Raw genomic sequence first — 16791 nt, forward strand, 5'->3', positions numbered from 1 at the left:
TCAGAGCTAGAGTTAGGAGGAAGAAAGATAAAGCTTGCCAGAAGAGGAGTGGAGGCGGAAGGACTGGGAAAAGAAAGCAAAGAAAGAACTGTGTTTGCATACTTTGGTTCTGTACTGTGCTGTGCTCTTTCCCAGCTCCGAATAAAGGGTGTGCTGCACTTGTGTCTCTGCCTGTCTGTGTCAGGGTAGGGCAGCTGTATGTGCCCCTGGTTTCCAGAAGTGAAAACAATCAAAAGTATAACTGACATTTAATTTTTTTTTTTGTGAAACAAATGTTACACGATGAAGCAAAATAGTTTTAATTTTAAAATTCAGTGCCCCCCAAAAATATAAAAATCACATGAAATACATGTAATTCTGACAATGTTCCCCTAGCTGAGGCGTCACCAGATGGATACTCGTTCCTTCATAAGTCTAGAGATTATAGTTGAGGGGGAGGCCTTGGAATAATTCATTGTAACAAAATGCAAATCACTTCTAAAAATTTAGGCGACTTTACATCCTTTGAAGCATTCATTTTAAATATTAAAACAGAATCCAACACAATTATAGTGCTAGTCTATAGACCACCAGGGCCGTATTCATTGTTCATGACTGAATTTAGCAACCTTTTATCTGATTTGGCTATAAATTATGATCACGTAGTACTGATGGGGGATTTTAATGTAGACATTGATGTGGAAACTGACACCTTTAGCAAATGTTTTACTTATTTGTTAAATTCAGTAGGATTCCAGTAGGGTCCAACTCATAATCATAACCACACATTAGATTTAATTATAACTTACAAAGTTGAAATTCAGAATTTAAATATTACTACATTAAATGAAGTTATTTCCAATCACTATTTAATTACGTTTGATTTGGTCCTGCCCTTACCAATACACTCACAGATTAAAACACAGACAGTGAAACATCTGGATTGTAATTCTGCTTCAAAATTTGTAGATACTTTGAGTAAGTTGAGTGTAACTGTGGAAAACCATTTAGATCAGTTAACATCACATTATAATGTGACCTTGAGAGATGTTCTGGACACAGTGGCTCCCCTTAAAACAAAAGTGATCAAAGAACATAGAAACTCTCCCTGGTTTAATGAAAACACTCGAGATCTTAAATTAGAGTGTCAGAAACTGGAGCGCAGATGGAGAACAACAAAGCTGCTGGTCTTTCAAATTGCATGGACAGAGAGTGTTAAAAAATATAAAAGTTTCTCTTTAAAGTTCACTCAGAATACTATTCTACAATAATAGATAGCAATAATAAAAATCCTCGAGTACTGTTTATAACAATGGCTAAATTAACAAATGGGAATTCAGAAAACTTACAGTGCAAAATACCAACAGATATTACCAGTACAGACTTTATGAACTTGTTTAATGAGAAAATTAAAAATGTAAGCTAGCTTGGCAGAAACCTGTATGATATTGCATTCAACACTTTAGAAAATGTAATCCTGTAATTGAGCAGGAAGTCTTGACTTTAATTTCTAAAATGAAACCCACTACTTTTTCCGTAGACCCAGTGGCAACAAAACTAGTAAAAAGTGCAATGGATGTTCTTGTAGCAACTATTCTTAGCATTATTAATAGTTCATTATTGCATGGCACAGTACCTGATGCACTAAAAGTGTCAGTCATTAAACCATCACTTAAAAAGTCAGACCTAGACACACACACACTTAATAATTACAGACCCTTATCAAATTTACCCTTTCTCTCTAAAACACTTGAAAAAGTAGTCGCCAATCTGCTTCAGTCACACCTCACTCATTACAATTTATTTGAGAAATTCCTGTCTGGTTTCCGCACTGGTCATAGTACAGAAACGGCACTAACATGGGTTGTAAACGACTTTCTGATATCCTCTGATGAAGGAAACTCCACTGTAATTATGTTGTTAGACTTAAGCGCAGCATTTGACACCATTGACCACTCTATTTTACTGCACAGGCTAGAAAATGATGTTGGCCTTACAGGCAATGTGCTCGCTTGGTTTAGTTCTTATTTATCAAATCGATTCCAATATGTACAGAAATGTGCTGACAGTACTCCTTCATTATACATTATATATTTGAATTCATTATACAGCCTTAAAAGGCTGGTGTCCTTCAACATCTGCAATAAGATGCTGCAGATGTTCTACCAGACGGTTGTGGTGAGCGCCCTCTTCTACAAGGTAGTGTGCTGGGGTGGCAGCATTAAGAAGAAGGACGCCTCATGCTTGGACAAACTGGTGAGGAAGGCAGTCTCTATTGTTGGCATGGAGCTGGACAGCTTGACATCTGTGGCAGAGTGACGGGTGCTCTGCAGGCTCCTATCAATTATGGAGAATCCACTGCATCCACTAAACAGTGTCATCTCCAGACAGAAGAGCAGCTTCAGCGACAGACTGCTGTCACCGTCCTGCTCCACTGACAGACTGAGAAGATCGTTCCTCCCTCAAACTATGCGACTCTTCAATTCCACACGGGGGGGTAAACGTTAACATTTAACATTATACAAAGTTATTGTCTGTTTTTACCTGCATTTTTATTTCTCTTTAATTTAATATTTTCTTTATCAGTATGCTGCTGCTGGAGTATGTGAATTTCCCCTTGGGATTAATAAAGTATCTATCTATCTATCTATCTATCTATCTATCTATCTATCTATCTATCTATCTATCTATCTATCTATCTATCTATCTATCTATCTATCTATCTATCTATCTATCTATCTATCTATCTATCTATCTATCTATCTATCTATCTATCTATCTATCTATCTATCTATCTATCTATAAGTGAGACATGGTGTCCCGCAGGGCTCAGTACTGGGACCTTTACTGTTTTCACTTTACATGCTTCCACTGGGATCTATCATTAGGAAACATAATGTTAATTATCACTCATATGCAGATGACACTCAGTTATACTTTTCTTTTAGATCAAGTGAAGTTTTTCCAGTGTTGTCTTTAATTAGATGTGTTAGTGAATTAAAGAAGTGGATGCATGAGAACTACTTGTCTTTAAACACAGAAAAAATGGACATGTTAATTGTTGGAGGGAATGACGCTGATCACAACAATATTTTGTCATCATTTAACTCAGTTGGAATCCCAATTAATTTTACTGAATCAGCCCGGAATCTAGGAGTTATCTTTGACTCTAGCATGTCATTTAAAGCGCATATTACAAAGTTGTCCAAAACATGTTTCTTCCATCTTAAAAATGTTTGGAAATTAAGGCGCTTTCTAAATAAACAGGATTCTGAGAAATTAATTCATGCATTTATTTCTAGTAGGATTGTTCAAACTGTTCTCTATACAGCCTCCAGTTAATCCAAAATGCTGTGGCAAGAATTATTACAATATCAAGAAAATACAAACACATAACTCCAGTTCTTAAATCCTTACACTGGTTCCCAGTTAAGTTTAGGGCAGATTTTAAAATCCTCCTTTTAACATATAAAGCCTTAAATTGCCACGGTCCATCTTACTTACACTCATATTTGAACTTAACTTCGTTTGGCGAAAATAAAAAACATTCTTTCCAAAGATCAATTTACAACAGTAATCCACTCCTTTATTACAACCCGATTGGACTATTGTAATTCGTTGTATGTTGGTGTTAGCCAGTCCACCCTGTCTCGGCTCCAGCTGGTGCAAAATGCTGCTGCACGCCTTTTAACTGGCACGCGAAAGAATGAGCACATTACCCCTGTATTATCCTCACTGCACTGGCTGCCTGTTCAGCTTAGAGTTCATTTTAAGATTCTTTTATTTGTTTTTAAGTCCTTAAATGGGCTTGCTCTGCCCTACCTCGCTGAGATGCTGCATATGCACTCTCCTTCCCTCTCACTCAGATCAGCTGGTCAGCTGCTTCTGGATGTGCCTAGGACTCAGCGAAAGCTCAGGGATGATAGGGCTTTTTCCGTTGTGGCTCCAAGGCTCTGGAATTCACTGCCGATCCACATTAGACAGGCCTCCTCACTGCCCATTTTTAAGTCTGCTCTTAAGACTTACCTTTTTGGTTTGGCGTTTGATCCTGTGTGAGCAGTTGATTTTACTCTGTTTTAACTCTGTTTAGTTGTGTTTACTATGCTTTAATTAGTTTCATTTATTGTATTTTATTTACTTATTTATTATTTTGTTTTTGTTTAAAATTTATTCTAGCCTATGTTCAGCACTTTGGTCAGTGGCTGTTGTATGTAAAGTGCGACTTGACTTGACTTATCATGACTTACAAACCAGAGCACACATTAAGATGCCGGTCTACTTATGATTCTAAGGATTAATAAAATAACAATGGGAGGTCGAGCTTTTAGTTACAAAGCCCCTAAACTGTGGAATGGTCTGCCTGCTACTATAAGAGATGACCCATCGGTCTCAGCTTTTAAATCCCGGCTGAAGACTCACTACATCAGTTTAGCATATCCTGACTAGAGCTGCTGATTAACTGTACAGACTGCATCTCTGTTGTTGGTCATTTGCACTAAAACATAAGTAACATGATAGTCATAATTTCTTACTAACCCTCACCTATTCTGTTTCTCCTCTCGGTACTCGGCCCACCTGCCAAGTTGTTTTGCCTGCCTAAGGTAAAGTCACCTCTGATGGAGGATCACAGGAATCTTGGGGTAGAGAGGTCCTTTCATCAGATTGGCTGGCCCAGCACTGGAATGGCCAAATGGAGGCAGCTTGATGGCTGAGGTCTCCAGGACAAATCCAAATCCTATTATGTGATATCATCTACTGCTGAATTCTGCTCTGTACTTGTAATATTTTAATTTTACTATTATATTGTATTGAGGATTACTTGTGTTCAGTTCTGTGTATTGTATTGTATTGACCCCCTTCTTTTTGACACTTACTGCACACCCAACCTACCTGGACAGGGGTCTCACTTTGAACTGCCTTTCCCAAGGTTTCTTCCATTTTTTCCCTACAAGGGTTTTTTTGGGAGTTTTTCCTTGTCTTCTTAGAGAGTCAAGGCTGGGGGGCTGTCAAGAGGCAGGGCCTGTTAAAGCCAATGCGACAATTCTTGTGTGATTTTGGGCTATACAAAAATCAATCAGTCCTCAAGTTATATTGACCTTAACAGCAGGAGTTAACATCATAGCACAGCAAATCAAAGATTTCGTGCCCCTTTTGGATCAGACATTTAGGAACCCACCTGAACTGATCATCCAGCAGCATATTACCACCATTACTGTTGCTCATGAGTCTTTCAGCAAGAAGTTAGCACAGACCGTCTAAAACCCTGAAGTTCGGCATGAAATGATTGTATATATGCAAAATATGTTAAGATTTTTCAGTAACAAAAACAAAAGAAAACGAGGAATACTTTTTGGTTTCTAAGTATTGTCAGGTTTGGGTTTCATAGCGGAAAACAATTACTGTACTGCTGATTCCTGCCTCCTGCCTAATTGTACTGGAGGTGCAAAAATAAAACAGAACCAAAGCTAAAAATAATGAAAACATTTTCATTCTTTCAAACAGAACCCGTAGTATGCAAAGCATATAAAATGGTTTAAAACTGCATCCATCACAGACTGTCCCTCTCTAATTCATCATCTCGGTGGATGCAACTTTGTTTAGCTGGGAGTTTAATGTCATGTGGCCGTCTTTTGAACACAGACACATTATTTGCTCATTATACTGTATGAAATGGCTTTATTGTATCATACCACTAATACATTTAATATTAATTCGCTAAGATTTTTACCAATTTATCTTTTAAAGATGTTTTCATGCTTCTCAGTAAGGGTTGTTGTGCAAAACAGTTTAAAAAGAAAAACATCAGCCTACCTGCTACTGTATCCGTCTCTTCACTCTTCAGTTAATGTCAGCTACAATACTTGCAAGAACAGAGTTCCATTTAAGATGGGATAGCAGTCCTTAAGAGCCCACTGTCACTATCACACACACACAAACCAAATCATTTTAAGAGTCAGCTGAAAAGAACTGTATGTATGCTTTTAAACCACAGGCACAAACAGAAGTCCTAATGGAAACACTCAAATAGCAGGGGAATATGCAATCGAGGATGTGTGTACTTCTGTAAAGAAATATAAAAAGCCAGTAACGGTGGACTGCATATGATAACGTGCAGTGAATACACTTGACTTGAGCATTCCTAGTTTTCATCCTCTTTCTCTGTACGTTTAGCATTCATTAGCTCAGAGGATGATGTGCTTGCTTCTTCCTGAGCAGCTCTTCTTTTCTCCACCCTAGTGGCCCGCTTCTTCTCTTCTTTCGTCGACATCTTTTTACATTAAAACTGATTAAGTCAGCATTTGTGTTGCAATTACTTTGTACGTTTTCAGCCTGCACTTAAGTCTTCAATCTGCCTCAAGAATTATTTAAGATATGAAGAAGTAGGGGAAGTGACGGTGAAGGTAGTAGGGATGAGAGCGGTGCCATACACATGCGCCACATAGCCGCCCTGCTGGCCGCTGCCGAGAGTTGATTCTAAAATAAAATAAAAATAAAAAGAGGAATAACCTTGGAGGTCAATCATCACCCCGAAAGCGGATAGTAGATGTCACAGTGTATACTTGTATCAAATTTCTGGTCAATAGGTCAAACGGTTTGCGAGCTACAGGTGATTTAAAATCCTGGACAGACAAACGAACAGCCACGGTGGCGTATTACATAAGAAGATCAGTACCAATTTGAAAACATTTGGTTTAAACATGCAGCATCATTCTTACCTAAAGGCAGCTTCCATGTACAACAGCTCTCAAGTGAGTGAGCCCCTTCCAGTGTTTGAGTGTATGACTGACATTAGAAGCCATCACTGTCATGCAGGTAAGCACAGTACACTATGAATGCTTCTTTTTTTGCTCCCCCACATTAACGGTACAGCAATCCATGGAGTATGTTTATGGTGCTCAGACAACAATTCTGTCCAATTCTGCTGACTTGTCATCAGTGAGCTGTTCACCACGGAGGACAAAGTGCAAGACGCTAACAACCTCAATACATAACAATGTGCTATGAAAAATGCAAGTCTTGTCAGAAATTGGTTCTACTATAAGTAGATTTGTGTTGAGTTCATTCTGCTGTCAAGATCTGATTTTTGCCTTTCCATAGGGAGGACACAACATCTTTTAGGACTCGTTTTCGTGCCCTGGTGGAGATGTATGCCTGATACTGCCACACAAGAATAACAAAGGAAGCTAAAAGGATATTAATACAGTAAAGATTTTTCAAAAGAAGTTCAATTATAATCCCACACTTTATTTAAAAACACATCATTTTGCCTTATGTTCTTAGCTTTGACTGAACGTCCAATGTTTGACTTTAAAACGGTGTTACCCTGAGAAAAATAATCCAATTAAATTTATATACAAACAATATAGCTGGATAACATGAACCTCAGCTATCAAAGGTTTGAATGCTGATTCCCATTTGAAGTGGGACGTTGGAATTTGAGTTCCAAGTCACGATTTTCAACATGGAGTCAGATTTCGAACTCGGAAACTTGGGCCTTCTCTGTCAAGTCCAAGTTTTTCCAACTTTAGATCATGATGTCAGTCCATAATGGTGATGTACACTGTGAACTTTAGTGAAAGCTGTAGTATTATACTGTTTACTAACACTTCTGTCTATTTGTGTCTCATTAGATCAGTCGCACACACAGAACTGTCCGACTTTTATCTGTGGACTAAATACTGCATAATGCGTTGTTATCAAATGCTATTTACAGTATTCCGATGCAGCAAGTGCAACAAAGGTTTTCCTGGACATGCCCATCTTGGTTGTCCGAATGTTTTACTGGAATGCAGTTTACTTGGGAATGTGATGTCAATACCAGCTCTGACACCCGACATAAACGGAAGGCAGCATAAGCTACAGTGGTGGCCGTATTCAGCATACTGTATCTGACTGGCAGCTTTTCGCTTTAACTACCTTCTTAATTAATGCAAAAAGTTAAGTTTAGACGGCTTTTTCACATAATGTTTCTGCATGTTATACGTTTATTGAGGCAAGTAACGTATCATTAGTAATACCTGATGAAAACTAGATACCAGTCAATAATGTATTTACTACGTATATACTTGCAGATAAGTTCTCCCGCGGATGAATCGGGACTTGATTTTAATTGTAATGTAATTTCTGGTATTTTATAATGTTGGTCGTATAAGTCGAATACGGAATACGCACGCTATTGGTACAAGAGATTATGACATGCTAAGGCCCGCCCACCTGAGGGAGTAACCACGGGGTAATACTCGAACTATTCTGAAGCAACGTTTGCACTGATTTGTGTTTTTTGTATTTCACACCCTCATACACCTTTATCATAGGAGCATCCCTTATCTACGATGGAGTGTTCAATCAAAAGAAAATATGAAGCTGGCTTTAAATTAAACCTCACTGAAGTAGAGAAAGAAATTGGTAACTGCACTGCTGCAACAAAATTCGATGCGTCTGAGAAGATGTAAAAAAAAAAATTTAAGTGTGGCATTTTTGAACAGGCGTATAAGTCAGGGTCTGATTTTATGATCGATTTTTCGGGTTTCAAGACCTGATTTATATGTGAGTATATACGGTATTTTCCATTGATAAAGGGTAAACTAATTTAAAGACACTGTACATACCACATGTACGTTGTTTAATTTGACCAATATACCAGCATTGGGCCAGGCAAAACTCAAGTTTAATTGAGCAAGGGAGTCTGTCTTGTTGCAAAACTGTGAAAATTCAGGAGTCTCAACTTGATAGAACCCTTTACAGTGCCCATTAAACATCACAGTTAACTCAATTCATTACATAATTGAGTGGGAATACTTTACCACTTACAGTAACTAACCCAGGAACCCAGGAGCACAAGTACTTGTGTTGGCCGGGCAAAGCTCAGCTACTTCTTAATAAATGCATTTGTCTTTTCACAAAACTGTAAAAATTAAGGTAGCCCAATGTGATATAACTGAATTATACCCATGCGTTCCAAAATATGGAATATGTATATTTTCAAATACTAGAAAAATTTGTAATGATGCCAGTTGATATACATGTTCTAGAGTAATCTGCCTTATGTTAGCATAGAATAAGGAATTGGTTTGCAAAAGCCGTGAGTGTAAGTAGCTGCCTTCAAGCAAATATGTAGCTAGGAGTGAATAAGGAACCAGACAAATATATCCCTAACTGCAGCCTTGTGTTTATTTCAGACTTAAGGGCAATTACCTTTAAACAGTACTAATTAACACCAAGCCCTTTCACAAATTTATATCACAAAAAAGAAAATGTTTAGCTGAGATGTTTTAACTCATAACTCCTACTTAGAGCCAGTGCTAGGGTTATTTTGCGCCCTAGGCCAAACTTATTAGTGCTCCAACTGACTGTTCGGTAGCTATCCCGCGCGGCTGCGTTTTTGCCTAATTCACCTTAATGGTGGCGCTGGTCCTGCTCCTACCCATTTCTCTTCAAGATCCTGAAATGACCAGCCCTTGAGTTCCCTTTTTTATCTCTCCCATTGCTGCTGAAGATCACGTGAACAACCAACGTGGTTTGTATGCAGATGGTCCACACACACAGCTGCGACAGGATGCGCATGTAAACCCAGTATGTTGGAAATCTAGATGGATAGATCTGTCTAACAAAATTTGTCTCCAGGGGGAAATTTGGCATTTTACAGAAGCTCTTTAATTGAATAGTGTCACAAAAAGCACGATGAGACATGAGAAGGTTTGGGACAGCCACCTGTATTTTTTATTATATATGTGCTGCAAAGAGGTAAACTGGTCAGAGTTCATTACTCATGCGAGTCCACAACAGAATTGAATTGCTATCTTAAAATAGCGGCTTTTAAATACAAGCGGAGGAAGTGATTTTATCAGGGCCGGAACCGGAAGGGGCTTCGCCGGTGGTGCAGAAACTGGGCGGGATTTCCTGAGAATGGTCTGTAAGGGATTGAGAGAGACAATTAGTGCATCTCGCCACTCCCTGGTCATATACATGATACATTAATAAGTAAATAAGTAAATAAATATACATACATGAACACACCAGAATGACTATAAAGCAAGAACATTAAAAAGAAAGAAAAGTTCTGGCATGGCTGTCACAGTCACAGTGAGGCGTCATGCAGATGTATTGCTGATAGATAGATAGATAGATAGATAGATAGATAGATAGATAGATAGATAGATAGATAGATAGATACTTTATTAATCCCAAGGGGAAATTCACATACTCCAGCAGCACCTTACTGATACAAAAAACAATATTAAATTAAAGACTGATAACAATGCAGGTAAAAACAGACAATAACTTTGTATAATGTTAATGTTTACCCCCCCAGGTGGAACTGAAGAGTTGCATAGTTTGGGGGAGGAACGATCTCCTCAGTCTGTCAGTGGAGCAGGACAGTGACAGCAGTCTGTCGCTGAAGCTGCTCCTCTGTCTAGAGATGACACTGTTTAGTGGATGCAGTGGATTCTCCATAATTGATAGGAGCCTGCTGAGCACCCGTCACTCTGCCACAGATGTCAAGCTGTCCAGCTCCATGCCAACAATAGAGACTGCCTTCCTCACCAGTTTGTCCAGGCGTGAGGCGTCCTTCTTCTTAATGCTGCCTCCCTAGCACACCACTGCGTAGAAGAGGGCGCTCGCCACAACCGTCTGATAGAACATCTGCAGCATCTTATTGCAGATGTTGAAGGACGCCAGCCTTCTAAGGTAGTATAACCGGCTCTGTCCTTTCTTACACAGAGCATCAGTGTTGGCAGTCCAGTCTAATTTATCATCCAGCTGCACTCCCAGTATTTATAGGTCTGCACCATCTGCACACAGTCACCTCTGATAATCACGTGGTCCATGAGGGGTCTGGGCCTCCTAAAATCCACCACCAGTTCCTTGGTTTTGCTGATGTTCAGGTGTAGGTGGTTTGAGTCGCACCATTTAACAAAGTCCTTGATTAGGTCCATATACTCCTCCTCCTGCCCACTCCTGATGCAGCCCACAATAGCAGTGTCATCAGCAAACTTTTGCACGTGGCAGGACTCCGAGTTGTATTGGAAGTCCGATGTATATAGGCTGAACAGGACCGGAAAAAGTACAGTCCCCTGTGGCGCTCCTATGTTGCTGACCACAATGTCAGACATGCAGTTCCCAAGACGCACATACTGAGGTCTGTCTTTAAGATAGTCCACGATCCATGCTACTAGGTATTGTCACAGACGACTGCGGTCATTACCTGGCCAGGATGCCTGGAGGGACCGGAAAGAGACATTAATAGTTTCCGGGGCACAAGGGGGCCGCCGCCCTGAAAAAAAAAAAGGACCACGGGAAAGGAACAAAGAGGATTTGACCCATTGGGAACCGTGGCCACCGCCAGGGGGCGCTTTAAACCTCAGGAGACCTGGATGTGATTACTTCCGCCACACTTGGCAAGATGGCGGAGGGATCGGCCAGGGACGCCCGGAGTGCTTCCGGTTCAAAGGGCAGCACTTCCGCCACACCAGGAAGTGCAGCCGGATGGACGTCATCAGCCACCTGGAGCACATCCGGGCAGGAATAAAAGGGGCCGCCTCCTTGCAGTCAGTGAGCCAGAGTCGGGAGTGGGAGAAGGACGAAGCTCCCAGGAGGAGAGGAGAGGAGAGGAGAGGAGAGGAGAGGAGAGGAGAGGAGAGGAGAGGAGAGGAGAGGAGAGGAGAGGAAAGGCGGCCAAGGACACTGTGAAGTCTGGAATTTTGGGGTGATTATTGCTTTGTGCTTTGTGTGGAGTGAGGAACTGTGTTTATTAATGGCAAATAAACGTGTGTCTTTTATAAAGATATGGTCTCCGACTGGTGGTGTCCGGGCAAATATCACAGTATGAATCTACTCCCATCTCTGTCAGCTTGTCCATAAGGAGCAGAGGTTGGATTGTGTTGAAGGCGCTAGAGAAGTCTAGAAACATAATTCTTACAGCACCACTGCCTCTGTCCAAGTGAGAGAGGGATTGGTGTAGCATGTAGATGATGGCATCCTCCGCTCCCACCTTCTCCTGATATGCAAACTGCAGAGGGTCGAGGGCGTGTTGAACCTGTGGCCTCAGGTGGTGAATCAGCAGCCTCTCCATGTATAAAGGAGCCCCAGTAGAGTTTCTTGACACACTTCTGCTGAATAATTCATTGGCTGATAGTGTTCAGTGTTGGAGAGTCAGAGAGAGGATGTGTGCATTGTTCATAATGGCACTCTGGTTAGTTTTAATTCTCTCCTTTGTTCCAGGGGGTCCAGAATGTATCCCATAACTGAGTCTGCCCTTTTAATTAGCTTATTGATTCGGTGGGCCCCTCTTGAAGCGAAGTTACCAGCCCAGCACACCACAGTGTAGAATATTGCAGTGGCCATCACAGAGTTATAGAAGATGTGGAGGATGTCACTTCCCACATTAAAGGAACACTTGCCTCTAAGGAAATCGAGTCTGCTCTGCCCTTCTTATATAGTTCCTCTGAGTTCTGAGACCAGTCCCCCCTGCCATAGATTAGATTAGATTAGAAAAACTTTATTATTTCCAAGGGTAAATTCATATGCATACAGCAGCAGAAACATAAAAAGCAAGGATACAAACTCACAGCATAAATAATAAGCCAATCCATCAATAAATAAATAAATAAATATTTGTCAGATATTTCAAAATAGTATTTCAAAATAACTTAACAAGTACCCCGGGAGGAAGCAGTGGGCAGAAAAGACCCTCAGAGGCACTTCTTGGCACACTGTGGTGGGCTGAGCCTGTGGCTAAACGTACTCCAAGACAGCGCCTCCTGTAGGGGAAGGAGGGGATTTTTCATGATGGAATCCAAGTTTGCCACCATCCTCTTTTCTGCAACAGCTTCCAATGTGTCCGGAGTTTGCCCTGTGATGGCGCAGGCTTTCCTGATAAGATATTGTGTTTCTTTTGAGCTCAGGTTGCTTTCCCAGAAGACTGCAGCACAGAACACTGCAGTGGCTACTATGGACTGATAGAACATTTCCAGCAGCTTGCTGCACACATCAAAAGACCCGAGTCTCCTTAGTGAGTCCAGTCTGATCTGACCCTTCTTATACAGAGTACTGTGTTGTCAGACCAGTCCAGTTTGTTATTATATGGACCCCTAGGAACTTGTAGCACTGCACCACTGCCACATCCTCCCCCTGGATGGTGACAGGTCTCGCTGGCACACCTAAAGTCCACCACAAGCTCTTTTGTCTTGTAGATGTTGAGTTCACATTTTTGTCCCTGCCCCACAAGATGAAGTCCTCCACAACCTTCCTGTACTCCAACACATCTCCATTATTAATGCAGCCTATGCTGGTTTAGTCATCTGAGCATTTCTGTAGATGGAAAGCGCTGGTATTGTGCTGGAAGTGTTTGGACCCCCAAGGACTTGCAGGAGTGCACCACCTCTACATCCACTCCTTGAATACTGACCGGACATACTGTAGAGGCTCCTTGATGCTGCAGAACTCAATAACCAGTTCCTTGGGTTTACTGATGTTAAGATGCAGACAATTCTCTTTGCACCAAGAAACAAAGCTCTCCCCCTGACTCCTCTCCTCTGTCTCTTCCCCTTTATCAATACAGCCCATAAGTGCAGAATTTCTTCAAGTAACATGACTTGGTGTTATATTTACAGTCTGAGGTGAACACAGTGAAAAGAAAATAAGACATCACTGTTCATTGTGGTGCTCCATTGTTGTTCACATCCATTTTATAAACACAGTCCTTGAGCCTCACAAACTGCAGTCCATTATCCAGGACATCGTAGGCTCAGCCACCTGCATATCTCTGAGTTTACCTCTTTAACAGGGATGACTGGATGGCACTGAAGGCTCTGGAGAAATCAAAAAACATAACCCTCACCATGCTGCCAGCTTTGTCCAGTAAGCAAAAGTGTGTGGGCACAAACCTAATCCCAGTTCCATTACAGACGTATATGTACTTACTACCTGCTGTAACTAGAGGTCTGGGGAAACAAAACAAAACAAAACAAAAAACTGCAGGTCAGAGGAGCTTCGACTTTACAAAAAGATTTCTGACAAAGGCTTCTTAACACATGCCAAGCTGACAGCAGGCACTTGATTATAAACCCTTCCTCTAAATTTTCTCAAATCCAATCCCTGATTATAACTTTCACATTAGAAATTTAACATTAGTTGCTAGTTTTTCTTTTTTTTCTTTACTTCATTTTTAAGTCTTGTCTTCTCTACTATGTCAGCTGTCACATAACAGATGTTAAAATGAATAAACTGAGGCAAACCACCTGTGAACATCTTGGGGTAACTTAATGGAGGATTATATTATTTTACACATTTCTAAAAAGATGATAGGATTTTGTTTAATATTCTAATCAAGAACTGAGTTAGCAGGATATGTGATCTTTCAGCATCCCTAGGGACACTGACATATTAAAATGTGTAACCCATCGTTTATATTACAGAGTCAAAGACAACATGGAACCATCTTCTTTCTACTCACAACTGTTCTCTCGAGCTGTGCTGGCACAGACTCTACACAAGCTCTGTAAAGTTTTGTGATTTCATGCTGTCTTACATTAAAACAACTGCATTAAATATGGACGAGTGTTTCTTTTGCGCATCCTAAAAGATTACAAATCAGGGTAAATGCGAGGCTGCGTCACTAACAAGATGATGGAAGCAACTGATGTTTGTGTTAGTTCATGTGCAAAGCTGCATTTGTGTGTCTGTAGAAACGACACAAAGACCAGCATTGTAACCACTTCTCAGTCAACAATTATTAAGGTGCAAGCCAAGCTGAACTTTGTAGACACCATGAACATAAACTTTAATGTGAGTAAAGCTGCTTTCACTATTGGTACATGTACTTTTTGCTTGTTTAAATCAGTGAGTGCAATTACAAGGGCTTCAATAACCCAGTGATTCATAGAAACCCAATTTCCAAGTTGCCATGTAAACCCTTTTTCCAGTTAGAGAAATGGAGTTATTGGCCTCTGTACATTTCTTTGTGAATAACCAGATTATTTGGCCATGTAAACCCTTAATCAAGTGACTGTTAAGGATTATGTAGTCTACACATGTCTGTTGCACATATGTTTACTTCACACACATTTTCAGAGGCAAATGTTCAGGCAATTTTATTATTCCTTCTCGTGGGTGAAATAATCAATCTCAATATTTCAGAAATGGCTAAACTTATGTTAATGAGCTTCATGTACAGTGCGAAACTAAGCAGCACAATCTCAAGTGCAGTAGGGTACTGTGTTAAAACTAACGCCCGCTCCATAGTCCATAGTACTTTTAAAAGTAACAAGTAACAACGCAATATTTGTCCTTTTGAAGTGAAAATATCTGTGTTATTATCATTCCAGCAGGAATGCACACATACTGGTAAGATGGTGGTCCTTTGCAGTAAAAGTAAAAAAGAGTATGCTGCATGCAATCCAATAAAAGAAACCTAGAAACAAAGCATCAGTTTCACTAAACATATTTTAAAAATATTATCACAGTCATCATGATCATCATGAACTCTTTTTTGCACAGTTTATTTTAATGTTTTTAATTTTATTAAATTTTTTAAAATCAAATAACACTCCGTACACATTTTTCAAGAGAAAAAAAAAAGGTTTGAAACAAATCAACCCTTACCCCTGACAAAGAGAGCTAGGCCAGCAGTATAAAACTATATGCTAGTAAAGACAAATGAATAGATAAAATAATAAATTAATAGAGATCATTTAAATGCTTATTTTAAAATGTTATTGATTAGATCCTGCTAGGTTTTGAAAAATTTCTGCACAGATCCTCTTAATGAGAATTTGATTTTTTCCAATTTCAAATACAGTGAAAATCGTTTAACACGAAACTGAGGGGACTGAAATATTTTTTCATGTTAAAAGAATTTCGTGTTAAAGGATATTACAAAAAAAAACATACAGTATATTCAACAAAATTAAGTTTATTAGAGTACATTTTATTTACATAGATATGTATATATGCATGTATTTAATAAAAATCAATGAAACAAAAACATTCACAAGAACTTAATGAAACTCCGTTCAAACATGTCCGTAATTTGCTCTCTTTTTTTAATTATTGTTGATAATGTAGAGTTAGCAATATCAAAATCTTTACAGATTTCCGTTTTCATCTTCTGTTTTTGATCAACAGCCTTAAGAAGCTCCATCTTCATTTTAAGCGAAATAGCAGTTTGCTTTCCCCCTGAGCTCTTTGCCATTGTGCTCGTAAAAAAATTCTTCTAAAATAGAAAAAAAAAAAAACGTGAACCAAACTCACTGATTTTTACTCACACTGCGATGTACTCGTCACCGATTTCCAAAGCCAACTGATGAGAGATGAGATGTTTTTGTGTGGCGTTTGTAGGGGTGGAGGGTGAAAGTAGCTTAGATAAACAAAATTGGCTCGTGTCACAGGCTATTCCGAGGGTATTTCAAAGCCAAGTTAGCCTCCTTTCTACGAAACATGTGAAACCACCTCTCTTTCATTTCACACCCCTCTTAAATCTCGCCTGCGCGGCTGGTGTTTTCCGTATTTTGTTCATTCCCAGAAGGGAAATCTTTTCGTGTTAAGCGATTTTCGTTTCGTGTTAAGAGAAAAAAATGCATGAAAATACATAGTAGTTTGTCGGGACCGTTGTATTATTTCGTGTTAACCGATATTTCGTCTTAAGCGTTTTCGTGTTAAACGTATTTCACTGTAGTATAAAACATCAGTTACCCACTGCCTTAAAAGAGGTGAGTTAGGATTCTTCCAATTGAGCAAGATAAGTCTGCGTGCCAATAGTGTAGTAAAGGCGATTACAGTTTGTTTGTCCTTCTCCACTTTAAGCCCATCTGG

Source organism: Erpetoichthys calabaricus, chromosome 12, assembly GCF_900747795.2.
Source record: "Erpetoichthys calabaricus chromosome 12, fErpCal1.3, whole genome shotgun sequence".
In the NCBI taxonomy this organism is placed as follows: Eukaryota; Metazoa; Chordata; class Cladistia; order Polypteriformes; family Polypteridae; genus Erpetoichthys; species Erpetoichthys calabaricus.